The sequence below is a fragment of the Lygodium microphyllum genome, chromosome 8 (assembly GCF_053477565.2).
Source record: "Lygodium microphyllum isolate KBCC chromosome 8, Lygodium_microphyllum_v1.1.10, whole genome shotgun sequence".
In the NCBI taxonomy this organism is placed as follows: domain Eukaryota; kingdom Viridiplantae; phylum Streptophyta; class Polypodiopsida; order Schizaeales; family Lygodiaceae; genus Lygodium; species Lygodium microphyllum.
The window spans coordinates 17029519-17049892 of NC_141142.1; the positions used below are offsets into that span (position 1 = coordinate 17029519).

The 20374-nt window shown below is 45.9% G+C and overlaps 1 protein-coding gene across 3 annotated transcripts in view; it reads right to left on the minus strand.

Annotated features, from left to right (window-relative positions):
- Positions 1-20374, minus strand: part of LOC148032021 (uncharacterized) — a 123115-nt gene that overhangs the window by 78357 nt on the left and 24384 nt on the right. The window lies entirely within an intron of this gene.

Here is a 20374-nt window from a genome sequence, read left to right on the forward strand (position 1 = left end):
GATGTTAAGGGTCCAATAGAATGTCCAGAAACAATCCACCAAAATACTATAATACAAAAAAAAGACATATAACCCAAGAACCACCTTGCTGCTCAAGGATGCTATAAGTCTTAATTCTACAATAAAGAAGCAGAGATGGAAGGTGCACATATTGATACTAAGAAGGCAATAAACCCAAACATAACTTGTCATGTCATAAACACAAGAAAGAACCAAAATCCTCATTAGTGTCTGAAAACCCATGCTTAAGGTCTCATCAGCAACCAAATTTTTTACAAATGAAAATTATGATGAAAAAAGGAGTCCCCCCCTTCACTAATTAAGGCAATCCTCTTAATATACATTTGTGCCTCAATTCCCAATCGGTGCAAAGAGGCGTGAAGCTGACGAATGGTGCACCAAACTTCATGAGAAAGGTGTGTCCATGTATCTCAAGTGAACCACACCCACTCAAATGGCCTAAAGTGTCACGAACCACCACAATTCAAAATGGCCACCTCTCTAGTCAAGGAGAACATACAACTATTTGGCACAATTGGCGGTACATTTTCTTCATCACAGCCAAGCCTGTAAAGAAAATACCCTAACACAAAAGCATAAACAGAAACCGTACGACAAAGCACAGACTGATAAAAGAACACAGTTAGGGTTAGGGTTAGGTTTAGGGTAACTCAAAGACAATGAACACAGTTAATAAATGAAATGATATGACTACTAATAATACGATGCTCATGCAGCAAGCACACTATGTAGTGAATGAATACTGAACCTCGAACTCCTGTATATCAAGGATCAGGGCAAGGGTAATGAGCAGGAGAGTGTTTCGTACTCTGAACGGATCCTGAATCGCAGCAAGGCAACCTCTAGATGTCGAACACTAGCAAACGCAGCAGTGAGAAGCTGGATTTGATGCAGACAGCACTGAGGAGAGAGAAATACTAAAAACGCAGGCAGGATAGCCTGCAGGAGAGAAAAACTGCAGCAGGAGAGAGAAAACTGTCAGGGCGGCAGCTGGGGCCTACAAACGCAGCAGTTTGCTGACGTGGCAGGCTGTATGACAGCAATGCAGATGATCAGCAGTTAGTTGTCAGGCAGAAACAGCAACAATCAACGTGTGGAGGGCTAGAAACATGCGCCAGACTATAGGGAACAGTGATGGACAGCAAGGGCTTAGATGTCCTCCGCGAACGGGGTGTGGACAGCAAGTTGATAACACCTGAAACCTGCAAAAACGAGATTGAGGGAAGAGTGGAGGCCTGGCTGCCAATTTATAGAAAATTAGGGTTCTAGATCCTCTCCCACTTAACTCTCTCGATCCAATCCCCGTTTTAGGGTTTTGGCTAAAATAAGCCTAAAATAAGCATATTTTGGGGCTGTTTAAGTGGCTAAGAGCAATTCTTAGCACAACACCCCCTCTCAAGCCCAAAATAGAGCGAGAAAAGTAGGCCGGCCTAAATTTTGATTTACCCAAGGCGTCCCACCCCAAAGCAGCCAGGGCATCGGCAAAGGGTGCATGTCGACTGCCCAGTGGCCTACCAAGACTAGAGAGGCAATAGTTATCTTACCAAGGGAGCCCAAGTGATCACCCCAAAGAGGCCAGGACATCGGACCAAGGGTGCTCAGCGACTGCCCAAGGGCCTACCGAGTCCTACAAAGGCGGATGGAATCAATGGACTTTTGTTTTTTTGAAATGTTTGGAAAATACATAAGTAATATAGGAGCAACGGCCGATTAAGTGACAAATAGGAAAAGATAAAGAGAGTTTTAAACCCAAGTCAAGCATAAAACTAGCAAGCCAATTGTCATGGGCCATAGGAACCCTCCCAAGAATTTTAAAGGAATATTTTTTTTCTTTCATTAAACTCAAATTTTTTTTACTTCCCCCCCCTCTCTCTCCCCGCCGACAGCAGTCGAGGGAGGGGGGGAGAGAGAGTGGGAGTGGTGGATTAGGAGGGGAGGCATGCAACCTCCAGGAGGAGGGTGGCCATGCCAACTATCCCCTCCCCTCCCCGGAGGACTTCTCCCCTCCCCAAGATGGAGGCTACGCCCACCTCACGCCGTTACCGCCCCGCCATCCTGCGCACAAGCCCCTGGGGCCTCGTCCGTAGCCATCCCCATCAGGCGCGCCACCTCCCTGGGCCCTTCCGAACGGGGTCCCTTCCCCCCCCCTGTGATTGACTGCAACAGCAGCTCTGCCGGCGGCCGCTCCGCCACCCAATTCCCCACGCGTCATCTTCAACCCACCCGTTAAGCATTTCGCTGGGCCATCTGGGCCTCCGACTAGCGTTCCCCTCCCCCCTCCGATCTGCGAAAACGGCCCTGGGCCTACGACCAAGGTAGCTGGGGTTGAGCACTCAGCTCTCTAAGCTCCCAACGATCATTCTCCCCCTCTCCTCGCGGCGGTACTACAGGCCCTTCCAATACGTCACCCCCCTGGTTGACTAACATCGCCGGTCCCTTCCTCGGCCTCCAAAATAAACGGCCTCCTTGTTTGGGCCGTGAAGAGAAAAAATAGAGGGAGAGAATAAGAAGAGGGTGGGAGAATAGAAAGAAGGTGAGAGAGAGAGAAGAGGAGGAAGAGGAAGAGAGAAGGAGAAGGTGAGAAGAATGAGTGGAAGAAAGAAGAGAGAAAAGGAGGAGGAGGTGGAAGAGCAAGAAGGAGGGAGAGGAAGAAGAAAAGGAGGAGTGAAGAAGTAGGAGGGAAGGAGAAGGGGTGAAGAGAGAGGTAGAGGAAGAGAAAGAAGAGGGAGAGAAGGAGGAAAGGAGAAGAAGAAGGGAAAGGAGAGAGGTAGAGGAACAAGAAGAGGAGGTAGAGGAAGAGAGGTTGGAAGTGGTAGAGGAAGGAAAAGAGGAAGGAGCAGAAGGAGAAAGAAGTGGGAGAAGGACAAGAAGAGAGATAGAGGAAGAAGAGAGAGAAAGGGGGTAACCGTACAAGTCACCCAAGCCACTCTCCTGGCAACGAACCACATCCAATGGTCCTCCCAACCGATCGCATCTAACCGGAAATGTTAAGGTCCGGACTACCCAATCTCCGCGAGGCGAATGGCTCCCAAGAAGAAAGTCGTGGGAAGCATAGGCGCCCAAGCCACCGGTAATGCTAGAGGGACGAGTGGAACGACCAACGCAGCACATACGAATCAAGCCCAGGTTTCAAGCATTAAAAATTTTAGTTTAGGACTTAGTTCTCGTGGAAGGATTAATGTCGTGCATAAGGTTTTGTTTATACTAAGAACTAAGTTGCATGCAACAGTAGGGTTGAATTCGCATAAGATTTTACTCACCTAAAATAATAAGGTCATCACCTTATCTCACATGAAATGATAGCTTCTACACACATAAAATGATAGAGTTATTGCCTTATTTCACATAAAATGATAGCTTTTTAACCAGTTCAGTGCATGAATAGTCATTTAGAATTCACATTGCGCAATCATGGTTAGAAGAAACACATGAAATGTTAATTTCTGTTCATAAGATACACTTGCTTCGTTAAGGAAAAAAAAACCCTAGTCTTCCATAGATGCAAGTCACATGTGATCTGGGGCATTGGAGATAAGTACTCATTGCTAGGAATAAAGAGAGATAAAAGTCGTTTAGGGAACAACTATACTAAACGCACAACGTGCATGATGGTTGGGAAATCCTGCATAGAACCGCACTAAGAGAATTGGAAGAATCGCATATATCTAAACCGCATATTAAAAGTTTAAATGAGAAAACATGTGTTGCCATGTGTGTTAACTGAGCTTGGCTAGAATTAGAGATTAAAAGACCCTTGGTTGGGTTACGAATAAGGCATGTCCATTGCCTTGACTGACCAGCTAGTGCTTGAGTTAGGGACTAAGATACCCTAAGAGAGTATAAGTCAACTTACCAAGACCATTTGCTCTTGTTGAAATTATTGGGATTTCGCCAAGTCGCGGAAAGACCCAAGATCGGGTGCTGGACATCCGGGAAAAAGGAGTCACACCTTAGCAGTCGGTCCCACAAACGACCTCCAAAATGTTCGTGCTTGTACTTAGATACATTATTTGATTTCTTTGCTCAAGGAACTAATTCAAGGAAAACACTTAATGCTTCAGGTTGAAAGCCTGGAGGGAGAAGCAGGAACAATAACCTCCGACTGTCTATCTGGCCCTATCCAAGGGGGCTGTTAGCCGCACCGGGTATATGAACCTAACCCGCTGCGAGAGGTCTCTCCGTGGGTACTGCTTGGAGTGGGAGGACGCTTGGGTGCCAAGGGAGACTCTGGCTGTAAATCCCTTGCCTCCAGATCCCGCGCAAGAGACCGACGTGACTCGAGATGGGATCTCAAGGCCCGAGTACTAGTCTACGGGCAGAACTTGGAACAGCAATCCTGTAAATTGCTAGGATGGCCTTCGGCATGATGTTGGATGTAATCCAGAATTATGATAAATAAAGAACATATGCTTGAGAAAAAGGAACTTGCTTGACATTGTTTTTGTGTCAGTGCCTAAGTTACATGAAGGAACCCGTGATTAATTTGTTTAATTAAGGAAGCTAATTTTACATGTCAAAACGTAATGTGTTAGTTAATTAGATAACTAAAACAAACTGAGGAAAGTGCGGTGGATGTGACTCAGGTCTGTCCTACGGAAGGGTGGTCCCTGTTAGCAGGGAACTTTTCTCAAATGTTGAGATAATAAAGACTTAGTATCAGTGGATGTAGAATCTTCGGTTCATTCTGTTTTAGGGCAAAGAAATAGGTCTATGCCGTTCGGCAGAAAGGTTCAAACTTTGCTGGTAGGAAAGGAACCCTGACCTCAGGTCGATCCCAAGTGGAAACGGCTGGACACTTCCGCTCGAGGCAAACTCGGGAAGACCTGGATCGCAAACCCTGTGTCATTCCCTGCAAGTGCCAGGCAGAGCCTTCTAAACCCTCCTCCCGATGGGCTGCTAAAACATGTCCCGCAAGCGGACAAACGGGCACGTTACACTAATCCCTCGCACTGACTAGGATAAGTGCCTAAGGATAATAAAAGTGTGTGTATGTGCCAATCATGTGGTGAATATATGGAGAGGCAAAAAAAACGGTAGGCTTAGCAAGACAAGCAAAACAAGCAAGCAAGCAAGGGTAGGAAAACTGCCTTTAAGAGAACTGCCATGTGTTATGCTACGAATATGGTGGATCCTAGAGTCGACCACTCCAAATGACCGAAAAGGAATAAATGTGCACAGATGCATGTTCACATGAACATAATGCCAATGCATGGAGTAATACAAAGGGAGATGCAATATGTTATGCTCATGCAATATACTATGCAATGGTGTCACTGGGACAGTGCCCTCGCAAGGCAATTGTTCACTTGACCAAGTGCCCTTTTACAATCAAGTCATCCTGACAATGCGGATAAAGTTTACAAATGCCCATAATACAATACAAAAGAATAAGTGAATGTAATGTCTAAAAACTGTAAGCATCATTATTGTCACAATCAAGAGTAGAAACCACCCCCTCTCAAACTGGAAGGGAAAGCAAGAGGAAAGCACCCTCTCCCCGTCAAGCTGAAGAAGTAGGGGAGGGTGTACCCAAGCCGATCCTAGGTAGCAGGTACTGAAGAACCGACTGGTTGACCGCTTTGGTCAAGATATCTGCAAAATTATCTGATAAAGGTACAAACTCTAGGCGAATAGTGCCTAGCTCAACCTACTCTCTGAAAAAGTAAAAGTGGACTCCCACATGCCGTGTCCGTGGTGTAATGATCGGATTGCCCGCAAGGGCAATGGCACTCTAGTTGTCGCAGTAGACAACTGTGGGAGAGACATGGAAAATGAAGCACCGCCAGTAAACTCCTCAGATAGATGGCCTCGATGGTGCCATTGAAAAGAGCCCGGTTCTCAGTCTCGGCCGTGAAAGCCGCCACCGTCTCTTGCTTACGGCTAGACCAAGAAATGGGAGCCGTGCGCAAGGTAAAAAGGTAGCCGCCATGGTAACGCTGCGTGTCAAGATCTCTTGCCCAATCAGAATCAGTATACCCCTGCAAACATAAACCAGAACTATATGTCAAGCCATAAGAAAAAATACACCGCAAATAATGCAAGACACGAAGACATGCAATCCAATGTGACATCCTAGGTGCTGTGAAATATTGACCGAGTATGTTAACTGAGTAAGCTAAATCCGGCCTAGTGTGAATTAACCAAAGAAGTTTTCTTACAACAGAACAATAGGTATGTACATCAAAGGGCTATCCTAGGATATCCTTCGACAAGTGGACAGTAGAATCAAGAGGCATAGCCACTGGCCTTGTCTGATCCGAAGTGGTAAGCTTACCTATCTTGTCATCAAGCGTATGTGTGTGCGCATGACACCCAAAGACTCTGAAACGGAAAATAACAGACCAAGAGCCAAAAAATGCCTCATATGGGGTCTTCTGAGGAAGAGCCGCAATCGAGCACCAGTTAAGGATATATATCGAAGTGTTAACAGCCTCGACCCAAAGGCGCCTAGGAAGCTCTGTTGCAAACAGCATAGAGCGTGCCATGTCCATGATTGTGCGGTTCCTACGCTCTACGACTCCATTCTGAGAGGAAGAGTTGGTAGAGGTGAGCTAGCGAGAAATACCATGCTTCTGTAAAAACTTAGAAAACTCGAGAAAGATAAGCTCACCACCACTATCACTTCTCATGCACCCGACACAACGACCAGTCTAGTTATGAACCAACAGCACCCAAGCAGAAAAATATGTGAAAGCATATGACTTATGCTTGAGGAAGTATACCCACATGTATCAAGAATGATCATCCACTATCAAAAAGAAGTACAGCGTGCCGTTCAAAGCGACAGTGGATGTCAGCCCGCAAAGATCAACGTAAATCAATCTAAGAGATTCCTCAGCTCTATGTGTAGACTGCTGAGGAAATGGGGTACAGTGCTACTTCCTAAGCTGAATGGCTTTACAAACATCTCGAGCTAGCTTCAGGCGTGGAAGACCCTCAACCAGCTCACGGCATGACAACTCATAAAGTGAGTTATAACCAAGATGCCCTAAGCGAAAATGCCAAAGACGCTCATTGTGCATAGGCTTCCGAGATGTGGCTAAGGCCTGAAAGCTATGGAACATGGAGCCCTCGACAGTCGGCTCGGTGAGAAAATGAGTCATGTGGTCTAGGCCATTAGGCTGTGCCTCACCGCGAGCAATCACTAAACCAGTCTGAGAGTCAAGGACCTCGACTGTGGTCACTGTAAAAAAAACTGCTCGCCTCAACCGGCAAAGTTGCTGAACAGATAACAAGTTCACCCCAAGCTGAGGGACATGATATACATTGTCCAACGAAGCCAGATCCGGACCCTTATCAATGGCAAAACTAACGCAACCTTGAGCCTAAATCTTGACCGAGGAGTTATTTCCTACACAAATCCGCCTGGCTACAGGGACTCAGGTACGAAAAATGTCCTCTATCGGAGTCATGTGATGTGTAGCTCCACTGTCCACAATCCAAACTAGAGCTGAAGTGCTCGGCTGTGACGAGTGGGCCTCTGCAATAACCTCGTCAGGAGGCAACTCATAGATGTGAACGAGACTCATATCGGATGTCTCTACGGAGACGATGTGGGCCTCTACAAACCAATCAGACAAGCCCTCTGGAATTGAGAACGTTGTCGACTGAGATGGTTGTGCGGTAGCAGTGTGAGTCTGACCTTTAAACTGCCCCTTGCCATCACCTTGCCTTCCCTGCTAGGGGTTACTCGACTGAGGGGCGGGGATCTAAGATTTAGGTTTTGGTGTTGTGCCTCGTGCCTTTGATCGACACTCGTCATCAAAATGGCTAGCCTTTTGACAATGTTGACAATGCATATTTTTTTTAGGTACATTTTACCACCCTTGTTTAAGTTGTGAATGGGAATTTCCTTGAGAATCCCTAGATTGATTTAGCTTTCGAGTTTAATTTTGATTTTGAGTGCAAGTTTGGTTTATTTTGCCCTTCCCTTGTTGCCCTTTCGGAGAATGAGCAAAAAGAGTCCCCTTCTGAAGAGGAATTCATATGAAATTAATCAAACAACCGTGCGTAACACAACAGTTGACACTCAAATTCATAGAATGTAGACATGGTAGGCTTTGAAACTATTCCTTCCACAAAATTGAAGTATTTCTTAGAGAGTTTATTTAGGAACAATGTGACCTGATTGTCAGAGGACTTGGGAGTCCCCGTAGTGGAGAATTCAGCGAGGAGACACTGATACTCAGCCAACTTGACTTTCAAGTCATCACGGTCAGTGATTTTGAAAAGCTGAAGCTCATGGTCAAGATTAATACAACGGGTCCTATCCCGAGCCGCATAGCGGTCAGTCAAGTGTGCCCATCGCTCTGATGCTAAGTAAAAATATTGAAGCTGAGAATGAAACTCAAGCAATAAGCCATGTATTAGCTCGACAATAGCGAAGGCATTCCTAGCCTTCCATGAGCGGACCACCTCGTATGGAACAAATACGGGATCGAGTTGGGGTTCCAACCCCTACACAAGATCCCATAGGTTCTATGAGTCAAGGACATGTCTCATCAAATTCGACCAAGTAGTAAAGTTTGACCCGTTAAAACGAGTCTTGTCATTAAATGCATTCTTGGCAGAAGATGAGCTAGAACCATGAAGTGTCGGGTAGGTGGTGTAAGATAATGGAGGTGGATGTGTCTAATAAGAGAAAGAGGGAGGGGGAAGAGGTGGGTAGACAGAAGGCTGTGAGTGTCCAATGAGTGCCGATTGATATGGAGGCACTAAAACATGAATGTTTCCATAAGGAGCCGGTATAGGTGGAGACACTGGGACACAGTAGCCTTGTCCAAAGTGAGGCTAGGATACAGCAAGATGACCAGAAGATCCACTAGGCAATGCAATAGAGGCAAACTGTGGAGGCAACTGATCCACACTCGTCGGGAGAGACTGAGTGGGATACCCAGGCTGCAATGATCCCGAAAGTATGTATGAGGTAGATGGAACATCACCCAGCTAAGGGAAGGATGAGGTCCTAAAGGATGTGCCTATGTTTCCATAATCTCCCGATGTGATGTGCGGTGCAACATGAAGTGTCTGAAATGAAAATGTAAATGGTGTAAATGGAAATGGTGAAGCAGCGAAAGAATGTGGTGGGATGGGTGGGTTTTGAAAGTAAGATGTATAAGGTGCAGATTCTTTTTATTCATTTTTATCATTTAAAGACTGAAAAAGAAACTGTGAAGATGATGATGCACCATGTAATGAAGTGAAAGGAACACAAAATTCATTCTGATTATGTGAAGTAGACGAAAAAAAAGGAAGGGCAAAAAAAGAGATACCTGACTTTTTCTTATAATCCCCGCGATGTGTGTTAACATACAAGAATTAGTCCTCAAGATGATCTTTTCCGTAGTCAACTAACTGGACTCTTTCTTCCACATGATCTCTACTAATATATTGCAAAACAGAAGAGGTGAAAGAAGAAGGCACAAAAGACGAATCAAAAGTACCTTGCACCGGAGAGAATGAAAGAGTCTGAAAAAATGAAAAATACTCCGGATCTTGCTCTCCAAGAGGGAGTCCTATCCCTAATGGAGGTCTCGATGGCCCTGCAACATCATCAGACTTACGCGCAACATCTGAAGAGTGAAAATCATGCATACCTTCATTCAAAAGCTTTTCTTGAAGGGCAATCCTTCGATCGAGCTCCTCAATCTTCTTTTATCGATAGGCTATGATCAGTTTATATTCTTCAGAGGTCACCTTGATTATCTTTTCTTCCATGTACTCAGATGTGTCTTCCACCATGTCGGAACTTTGTGGAGCAAGCTGATCCGCCCACTCTCGCTCTATTCTCGCCATAGGCTGTTCTGGAGACAGAATCAGTGTTGATATATTTGAAGTCATTTCAACCTACTATTGTTTTTGCTTCTTGCAAAGAGCTCTCAAATCAAAGGCCTAGGTTTCTCAAAGAGTACCAAGCTCTGATACCATGTAAAGAAAATACCCTAACATAGAAGCATAAACAAAAACCGTACGACAAAGTACAGACTGATAAAATAACACAGTTAGGGTTAGGGTTAGGATAACTCAAAGACAATGAACACAGTTAATAAATAAAATGATATAACTACTAATAATACGATGCTCATGCAGCAAACACACTATGCAGTGAATGAATACTGAACCTCAAACTCATGCATCTCAAGGATCAGGACAAGGGTAATGAGCAAGAGAGTGTGTCGTACTCCAAACGGATCCCAAATCGCAGCAAGGCAGCCTCTGGATGTCGAACACCGGCAAACGCAGCAATGAGAAACTAGACCTGATGCAGACAACAGTTAGGAGAGAAAAATACTAAAAATGCAGGCAGCAGGTGAGAGAAAGACTAAAAACGTAAGCACGACAGCCTGCAGGAGAGAGAAATACTAAAAACGCAGGCAACAGGAGAGAGAAAGACTAAAAACGTAGACAGGACAGTCTGCAAGAGAGAGAAAAACTAAAAACGTAGGCAAGACGGCCTGCAAAAGAGAGAAAAATTGCAACAACTACAACAAAAGAGAGAAAACTGTCAGAGCAACAATTAGGCCTGCAAACGCAGCAGTTTGCCGACGTGACAGGCTGTACGACAGCAGTGCAGATGATCATCAGTAGTTAGTCGCTAAACAGAAATAGCAGCAATCAGCGTGTGGAGGACTAGAAACAAGCGCCGAACTATAGGGAATAGTGATGGACAGCAAGGGCTGAGATGTCCTCCGCGAACGGTATTACGAGGACGTGAAAATTTGATACTTTGCTTATGTTTAATTGATATTTGCTTAAAGGATTAATCAAATGTGCAATTAAAAGATGCACATGTGTTGCACATGTGAGGTGCAAGCTACTTTTTTCACAGTTGAAGGCCAAAGAACCCTGTGAAAAAGATGGGTGTCAAAGGCAAAAGTTGTAACAAGTTACACTTATTAGATTCTAGGTGAATTTTGGTATCGGTTTGTCCCTAGGACCATTAATTGGCCATTAAGAATCAGTGGTGACACTAGGGACTAGGCGTTAATTAATGGATTCATGCTTGTCCAAGGGTCAATTAATGCATAGGACCACTTTGGGTTGCAAACGGCCTAGCCAATTAATTTTTGGATAGGCAAGGTCAATTTTCTAGGCATGGATTAAGGGCTGAATTAATTTTCAGAATTAATTAAATGGCTGAAAATTGCTGAAAATGGATTAAGAAAGCTGCCACTTGGCAAAACTTTCCCGTGCGAGTGGAGGAAAGGCTAAATAGGGCTGAAGGGAGAGGAAAATCTCGTTTTTTCATTTTGGAACTGTTGGAAAGAGGAGTTGGACTGTTGCTGCCAGCTTTTGGGGCCATTTCCCAGCCATTGGAGACCATTTTGGTGATGGAAACTGCATATTTTTTACCTTGGGAAGGTGGCAATTGCTGCTGATGCACTTTCTCCTGAAGATCGCAGTCTTTGATGCTCCTATTGTTGTTGGTGTATCCGTTTGGGGCTGGTACAGCTGGGCTGCTGCTGATTTTAATCAGTTCTTCGTGACAAATCTCAGAATTTTCTCTCTCTACAGTATTCTCTCATCTCCTTCAGCCTATGCTCAGCCATTCTCAGCAATTCTCAGCCATTTGGAGGAGATTTCAGCCATTTTTTGTGGGCTGATCTGTAATTTCTGCAGTAAACCCTAATTTACAGCAAAAATTAGGGTTTAGCAGCCACCTTGGGATCCCTGCCAGAGATTGAAGGCTCAAAAGACTGAAATCAGCAGCTGATAATTGAAGATTATGAAGGGATTTCAGGAGCCAGCCCATCCCAAATTGATTTGGGGTAGCATTTGGCCAGCCAAGGGTCAAATTGGAGAAGAAGTCCTAGGTGAATCAAGGGACAAATGACCCAAAAGGCTTGCTGGTCATTTATGACAGCAAGAGCAATTGGTTAGCAGGAGGAGATTGAAGAATCTCAAGTTGTACTCCTTCCAATTGAATGAAAGCTAAAGAAATACCGCAAGGGGTGCCAATTTTGGGGCCAACAGGGAGTATACCGTCCAAGAATGTTATAGTAAAGTGTGTATTTCATTTTATCTGCATTTATTTATTGCTGTAATTAACTCTTAAATCAGGTTATCACCGCCCATTCCAAGAAGGAAGACTAGTTTCAAATGGGGTGTGGGCAACAAGCTAATAACACCTGAAACTTGCAAAAACGAGATTGAGGGAAGAGTGGAGGGCTGGCTGCCAATTTATAGAAAATTAGGGTTCTAGATCCTCTTGTTAGCGATCAGAGCCGTTAGGCCGGCAGCCAGTCGGACTGTACAGTCGGACTGCCACGTGGCAGTCCGACCTGTTTCTGTCAGTCGGCTGCATTTAATGCAACCGACCTGCATATTTTGGCGCCCAGGTTTTTGGCTATTTATAGCCGATTTTTCCAGCAATCTCCTACATTCTTCTGCTCGCAGATTACAAACTGGAGGCTCGCGCAGATTCTGTCTCGGTTCGCAGATTTCAGACAGGAGATCATGCTGACTGCAGCGGACTTCGAGGTGAACAGCAAGTTGCATCGTCGAGGTGGAGACACGCAGTCCAGCGCACTGCGCCCATGTATATATCTGCATATCTTTGTATACAGCACACTTTATACAGCAGATCTTCATCTTCCACTGTCTCTTTCTCTCTCTTCTCTCTCTCTGCGTTCTCTCTCTCTGTCCTACGCTTCCGCACCGCTGCACTCTGACATGATATCAGAGCAATGTTGAAGGGCTGACTGAGTGCAGAACCAACCTGAAGAGGAGTTTCCATCGCAACACAAGGCTGTGTTTTCAGCGTTTGAGGGCAGGCAGGAGGGCTGCGCCTCGGAACAAGGCTGAAGCGAGCGTGGGCGCACGGGAAAGGAGTCCAGGTGGTGGATTTGCTGCTGTTTACTGCTGTTTGACGAGGAGGAAGTTTGAGTTTTCAGCTTTCAAGTGCAGGTTTTGCTTTTTCAACGCCTCCGACGGGTGAAGAAGTTTCGGGACGCGGAAGAGCCCTAGCAGGCTGCGTTTTCACAGTCAGAGGGGGCTGCTTTTGCGTTTGTGAAGGCATTACAGGTGAAGATGTCTACAGAGATTGACTTGGAGTTCCAGACGATTATGGACCGGAATGTGCCTGTCTTACCGGCTCTTCCCGCAGATCAAAAGCTCGATGGCGACAATTACCGCATCTGGCGCGTGATGATGTTGGCCATCCTTGAGTCCTATGATTTGGCGGAGCTTGTACAGGAGGAGATTGACCGGCCCTCGGTGAGAGATGAGTCCAAAATCTCTTCCGATGCTTGTGCAGAGTTGGCCAAGGCACAGTCTCACTGGGACAAACTGAATGCCAGGATTCGTTCCTTTCTTTTTCTGTCTAGTACCACAGCCATGATAGCCCATATCGAGCACTTGACAGTGGCTCGGGAGATATGGCTGGAGCTTGATCAGATGTATAACCGGATGACCCTTATGAAGCGGGTTTCTTTGGAGGTACAGATGCGGACCTTGTCCGTTAACAAGTCTTCTTCGTTGCGGAAACACATCAACAAGCTTAGACAGCTTCAGATGCAGGTTCAGAATGCGGGGAAGCCGATTTCCTCAGAAGACATGGCGGTCACACTCGTCCCAGTTGCCGCCACGATTCGGTGCTTTCTACTCCGCCCTCATTGCTTCGGGGCGAAAGTCTACTCTTCGGTGGGAAGAGTTGGTTCCTATGGTCCTGGACCAAGAGGAACAACTGAAGGGACAGAATGCATCCAAGACGGAGGCACTGACAGGTCAAGCCTCTCAGAATAAGGGGAAGGACCAAAAGAAGAAGAAGGGGGATAACAAGTCAAAGAAGGACAAGGACAAGGACAAAGAATCCACATGCCATATTTGTGGAAAGACCGGCCATTGGAAGAAGGATTGCCCTGACAAAGACAAGAAGAACACCAACAAGAAGGACATGAAGGATTCTGGAGCGGTGGCTCTACCCTCATCAGCTGCGTTTCTTCATCTAGCTATCATTGAGGACTCTACACTGAATGCTTCTGATGCTGCGATGACGGCTCCCCAACCTCAAGAGTGGATCGTTGACAGTGGTGCCTCCCAGTACATGACTCCTTCATCAGATGGTGTTGCCCAATTGCAACCTTCGCGTGGGCATATTCTCATTGGAGATAGCTCTTCGGTGTCTATTGCAGGACAGGGTGAGATGCAGCTTATTCCAAATGGACGTGGTGGTACCCATACCTCAGAGGTCTTGCATATACCAGGTTTAGGGTATCATCTTCTATCAGTTCATAAGATTTGTTCCCTTGGACTTTTGGTGGAGTTTGACAGTGATTCGGTGCGAGTCCTTGATCGTGGGTCAAGGAAGCTTCTCTCATCAGGATATGAGGAGAACGGCATCTACAAATTGAAGCCTTCTACCGCCCTCTCTACTCTTTTTCTTACCTCTCAGACACAGTCAGAGCTATGGCATGCTCGGTTTGGTCACCTCAACTATGATTATCTTCAGAGGGCGTCATGTGGACAGCTTGTTCGCAGGTTGCCGGACATAGTGGTGAGCCAGCAACCATGCGTCTCCTGCATTCGCGGGAAACAGCATAGGGATGCGATTCCCAACAAAGCTTCGCGGCAGTCTACTTCACTGATGGAGCTTGTATCTGCGGATCTTTGTGGCCCTATGAGGAACAAGTGCTTGCGAGGGAGCTCGTACTTCATGTTGATTGTAGATGACTACAGCAGGATGACCTGGGCCTATTTCTTGGCATTGAAGTCATAAGCTTTCACCCACTTCAAGGATTGGCTTCTCTTTGAGGAGAACCGATCAGGCCGGAGATTGAAGACCTTGCAATCCGACAAGGGTGGTGAATTTGTTTCTAATGAGTTTACTCGTTTTTGTGCAGATAAAGGTATTCACCAGGAGTTTGCTAATACCAACACTCCTCAAGAAAATGGCATTCTTGAATGGAAGAACCGAAGTGTGATCGAGATGGCGCGCACCATGATGGAGCACCGATGGACACCTCAGTTTCTGTGGGCCGAGGCTGTAGCTACTGCAGTCCACATCCTTAACCGATCCCCCACTTCGGCCGTTGATGGGATGACACCTTTTGAGGCTTACTTTGGGACTAAGCCCGATGTTTCTTACTTTAGGGTTTTTGGGTGTGATGCCTATGTTCACATTCCCAAGGCTCATCATGATAAATTTGAAGCAGCTTCCCGAAGACAGGTGTTTGTTGGCTACAGCTCCCAATCCCAAGGCTATCGTTTGTATGATCCCATCAAGCAGGATGTGTACACCAGTCGAGATGTGTGGTTCGTGGAGGTTCCAGCCATAGCAGCGGGTGAGGAGCATCCCGTTCTTGGAGATCCAGGGGAGAGCTGGGCTCCCGTGACAGTTCCTTTGGAGCCCGCGCCTTTTGATTCCGATTCTGTTTCTGATACAGACTCTACTGTTCCACCGGTCACCCCCGAGGAGTTACCACCGGTGGATATCCCAGAGTCTTCAGCTGATGGAGAGAGACGAGGAGAGGTCCGGCCTCCTCCTCGTTGGGCCTGTGACACACTCCGTGATTCAGGGATCGAGGGGGTCCCTGAGAAGTGGGGACCGCAGGATGGTCCGCGGCGGTCACGGCGGCACCAGGCACATTCTTCGGAGCTTATTTGCTCTAACTATTGTTTGATGACCCGTGTTATGCAGGATCGAGAGCCCACCTCCGTGAAGGAGGCTTTACAATCCGCACCATGGAAAAAAGCTATGGAAGCCGAGTTGGAGGCTATTGAGAGGAATGGCACTTGGTCACTCGTGCCTCGCCCCCCGAATAAGAAGGTGATTGGCGTCAAATGGGTCTTCAAGACCAAGTACCTTAGCGATGGTTCTTTGGATAAGCACAAGGCTCGCCTTGTTGCTAAAGGTTTTGCACAGCGCCCAGGGATTGATTGTCATGATACTTTTGCCCCCATTGCTCGTATGGCAACTATTCGAGTTGTTCTTGCCTTGGCTGGCCATAGGAGATGACCTGTCTACCAGTTGGATGTGAAGTCGGCCTTCCTCAATGGTGATCTGAAGGAGGAGATCTATGTAGAGCAACCTCTTGGCTTTGGATCTTCAGATGGGAAAGTCTACAAGTTGAAGAAGGCCTTGTATGGCCTCAAGCAGGCTCCACGTGCATGGAACGAGAAGATTGATTCGTTCCTTCAGTCACAGTTGGGATATCGGCGTTCCAAGGCCGATCCGCAGCTTTATGTACACACTTCCGAGGCTGGTTGTGTGCTTTTTGTGTTGTATGTTGATGATTTGATTGTCACAGATGATCATGCACAGAAGGTCAAAGAGACGAAGGCAGCTTTACATCAGGCGTTCGAGATGATGGATTTGGGTCTACTCCATTTCTTCTTGGGCCATGAGATTTATCAGTCTCAGAGGGGGATTTTCATCTCTCAGTAGAGATATGTACAGGAGCTCTTGGTTTCTTTTGCGATGGAGGATTGTCGGACCCTTTCTACTCCTATGGATCCGAACTGGAAGGCCACTTCCCATTCAGCTTCTCCCATGGCGGATGCTTCCCGCTATCGTCAATTGATTGGATCATTGATTTGGCTCCTCAACATTCGTATTGATCTTTGTTTTGCTATTGGGCTTTTGGCAGGGTTCATGAGTGAACCTCAGAGGGTGCATTGGCAAGCTGCCCAGAGGATACTTCGGTATTTGAGAGGGACGTCTGATTTAGGGATTCATTATCCAGCAGGCACAGGTGGTTCAGATCTTGTTCTTGCAGGTTGGAGCGACTCGGATTGGGCCGGTGATGTGGACCACAGGCGGTCTACTACAGGTTACTGTTTTACCTTGGGTGCAGGTATTATCTCATGGAGTAGCAAGAAGCAGCCCACGGTAGCCCTTTCGTCTACTGAGGCGGAGTATCGGGCCGCGTCTTCCACCACATGTGAGGCTGTGTGGCTTCGGAGATTGTTGGAGGGGCTTGGCTGCCCCCAAACTCGTCCTACTTTGCTGCAATGCGACAATGAGAGTTGCATTGCCTTAGCACCGAATCCTGTTTTCCATGCCCGGACGAAGCACATAGAAATCCAATACCACTTCATCAGAGAGAAGCTTCTAGATGCGACCATCACTCTGGAGTACTGCAAGACGGAGGACAATCTTGCAGATTTGTTTACAAAGGCCCTTCCCCAGGCTCTCCTTCGGAGACATGCCAGATCCCTCAGGCTTCTGCCCCGTCCAGGCTCTGAGAGGGGGTGTTAGCGATCAGAGCCGTTAGGCTGGCAGCCAGTCGGACTGCACGGACTGCCACGTGGCAGTCTGACCTGTTTCTGTCAGCGACTGCATTTAATGCAGCCGACCTGCATATTTTGGCACCCAGGTTTTTGGCTATTTATAGCCGATTTTTCCAGCAGTCTCCTACATTCTTCTGCTCGCAGATTATAGACTGGAGGCTCGCGCAGATTCCGTCTCTGTTCGCAGATTTCAGACAGGAGATCGTGCAGACTGCAGCAGACTTCGAGGTGAACAGCAAGTTGCATCGTCGAGGTGGAGACACGCAGTCCAGCGCACTGCGCCCGTGTATATATCTGCATATCTTTGTATACAGCACACTTTATACAGCAGATCTTCATCTTCCACTATCTCTTTCTCTCTCTTCTCTCTCTCTGCGTTCTCTCTCTCTCTGTCCTACGCTTCCGCACTGCTGCACTCTGACACCTCTCCCACTTAACTCTCTCAATCCGCTCCCCGTTTTAGGGTTTTGGCTAAAATAAGCATGTTTTGGGGCTGTTTAAGTGGGTAAGAGCAATTCTTAGCACAACAAAGCCTAGTGTCAAGTTCGTCTAACCCTTTTGAGTTATTCGAACCAAAACCCTCCCTTGCTTTTCCTTTTGGTATGCAAGATCCAGATAATTACAGGTTTTAGTATGTAAATGTTAATCAAGGAGGCCTCAAAGTAGACGTACTTCCACAAGTATATCTGACACTTCTGTTTCATATGGGCATGGTGTTGCTAGTCACTTTCTCAATCTCTTCTCATCTCTCCATCTTCTTGTCAAAAAATAGATTTTCTTACTTCAGCTTTCAATAACTAGGATTGCACTCCACACCTGCATCCAGCACACTAGGATTTGGATCATCTATTTCAGTTCCTAGTACCTTTTCTTTTTTATCACCACAAGTATCCACAAGTGAATGCCACTCTGCACCCTCGTACATTGTTAGTAAGAATTTCACCTTTTAACATTGTGCCTTACACACACCCACAAGTGAGCACATCTGTCTATCCTAGGACAGCTATGATAGACATCCCCTTCACTAGTCCTGAACATTCATCCCCCAATCCATCAACCTCTCAAACGTAGGGATTTCCATCCTTTGCCTATGATGCACCATCACTCACTACATGGGTCACTCCCACGCAAGGATTTCCATCCTCTATCTACCGTGTCCTTATCCATCCCCCTTGGGCTAAATATGCGGCTACCATGCCTATGCCCAATCAACCTATACCCACTTTTGGATCCACTGTGCACACATCTCGCATGCATGGTGGGTACTCTAGAGTTAATTCCCAAGTATAATCCACTCCACCACCCTACCATGCACTTTGTTCTGCAACTTAGGAGGCAATTTGACTCCATTGCTTATTAGCAAAGATTGGCTTTCCACAAATGGAACCACACTGCTATGCATGGATAACCAAAGTCCCTTAGCTCTAGCCAAGAACCTTGTGTTTCATGCTCGCATGAAACAATTCGAGGTTCAATGCCACTTTGTTCGAAAGTGGATCATGGATTCTGAGTTAGCAGTGGCCTACTGCACCATGGCACGTAATGCAACAAATCTCTTCACAAAGCCTCTTCCATAGGCTTCTATGCTTTATCATATGAGATCGGTCGATCTTCTCTGGTGTTAGCCTACCATTTTATTCTGTAAATCTCTCATCTCCTAATTGTGAGCTCCCTCAAAGTCTGAGAAAGATATTGGAGCTCTAATTGTCATTTCCACTCCATTTAGTATGCATTTCCTTTGTCAATCAGCTTTAGGTGTGCTTTTTCTTCATCTTCAGCATTTTTTTGCTGCAACCATAGCCATTGGCCAAAATTTGTTGCAATCGGACTATATATTTATGGCCTATTTTGGTAGGTTAGTCAATTTTAGTTTATATTGGCTATTTATAGGCCTAATTGGCAGTACACAATTATTCATCTTCTATCTTTTGCAAGTGCTACTAACTGCACACTCTGTCTCCATCTCCAACACTATCATCATTTCCAGCCTAATTTGGTGCCAAGGTAACCATGAAACGTTTCACCACTAAAACATTGCATTTCACCCCAAAAATTTTCACCTTTGGGCAAGTCTCAAGCAAAACACTAAGTGAAACAGTTACATAATACATGTGAGATAGGTTTCTTTATAAACAATGAGTTCCAACTTATGCATGTATACCATACAAATCCTTTTATGTCAACAAATGATGTATTTTTTTGGGTACACAAGATCAATAAGAATGGTATCCTATGGACAAAGTGTGCAAAAATTCTCAAAAAAACAAGAAAAAACCATCTTTTTCCATTTAAAAATCATTTTTCCATGTTTCAATCAACCATTTCACTTAGGGCATTTCACGTTTCAATGAAACGTTTCAAGCATTTTGCATTTCGGCACTAGCAAAACGCAATTCAATGTTACCATATCTAGTGCCCTCATTGATGCCTTGGGCTATGTGCAAGGACTAATCAGCCCATCATTGTATTCGGCATTCTTTCCAAATTCAATGCAGATTTCTCTTGCATTCTTATTGTCTTCTCTCTTCTCCTTTTATCTCAGTGTTCACGTTTCTCTTCTGTTGCATGCTCTCACATCTTTGTGGTCTTGTCTTCCTTGAAGACTCGCTCTTCTACCCTCATGGAGGCTTCCCCTCTTGAGGCGACGTTACGACATCTCTCGATGCTATCACAGCAGTAGCTACTCCTTAGCTCCTCTAACTCGTGCGCTTCATCGACATCCTTCTTCATGGTTCTTGTCAACATACAAAGACCGACATCAAGTTCCTCTTCCTTCTTTAGCATCAACAGCCATGGTTAAGAGGGAGTTCCTACCCTTTCTTTGTATCCTACAAGTTTCAGTATCTGTCCCCTATATCAACCTCCCTTCCCTATTGTACCTCCCCTTTGCATTGCAGGATCATCGTCATCTTTGTAAAAGGATTCTTAGGCAGGTGAACAATTTCCCACAAGGGACATTGTCCAAGTGACACCTATTACATGTGCATTCTCATCATGTAGGCGGAATGGTATGCTCTAATACCATGTAGAGAAACAGTAGGGTTTGCAAGGAGAAACATAGTGAATGGCAAACACTCGGACAAGAAACTCAAAAACACTGAAGAAGACGATGAATGTGAAGCAA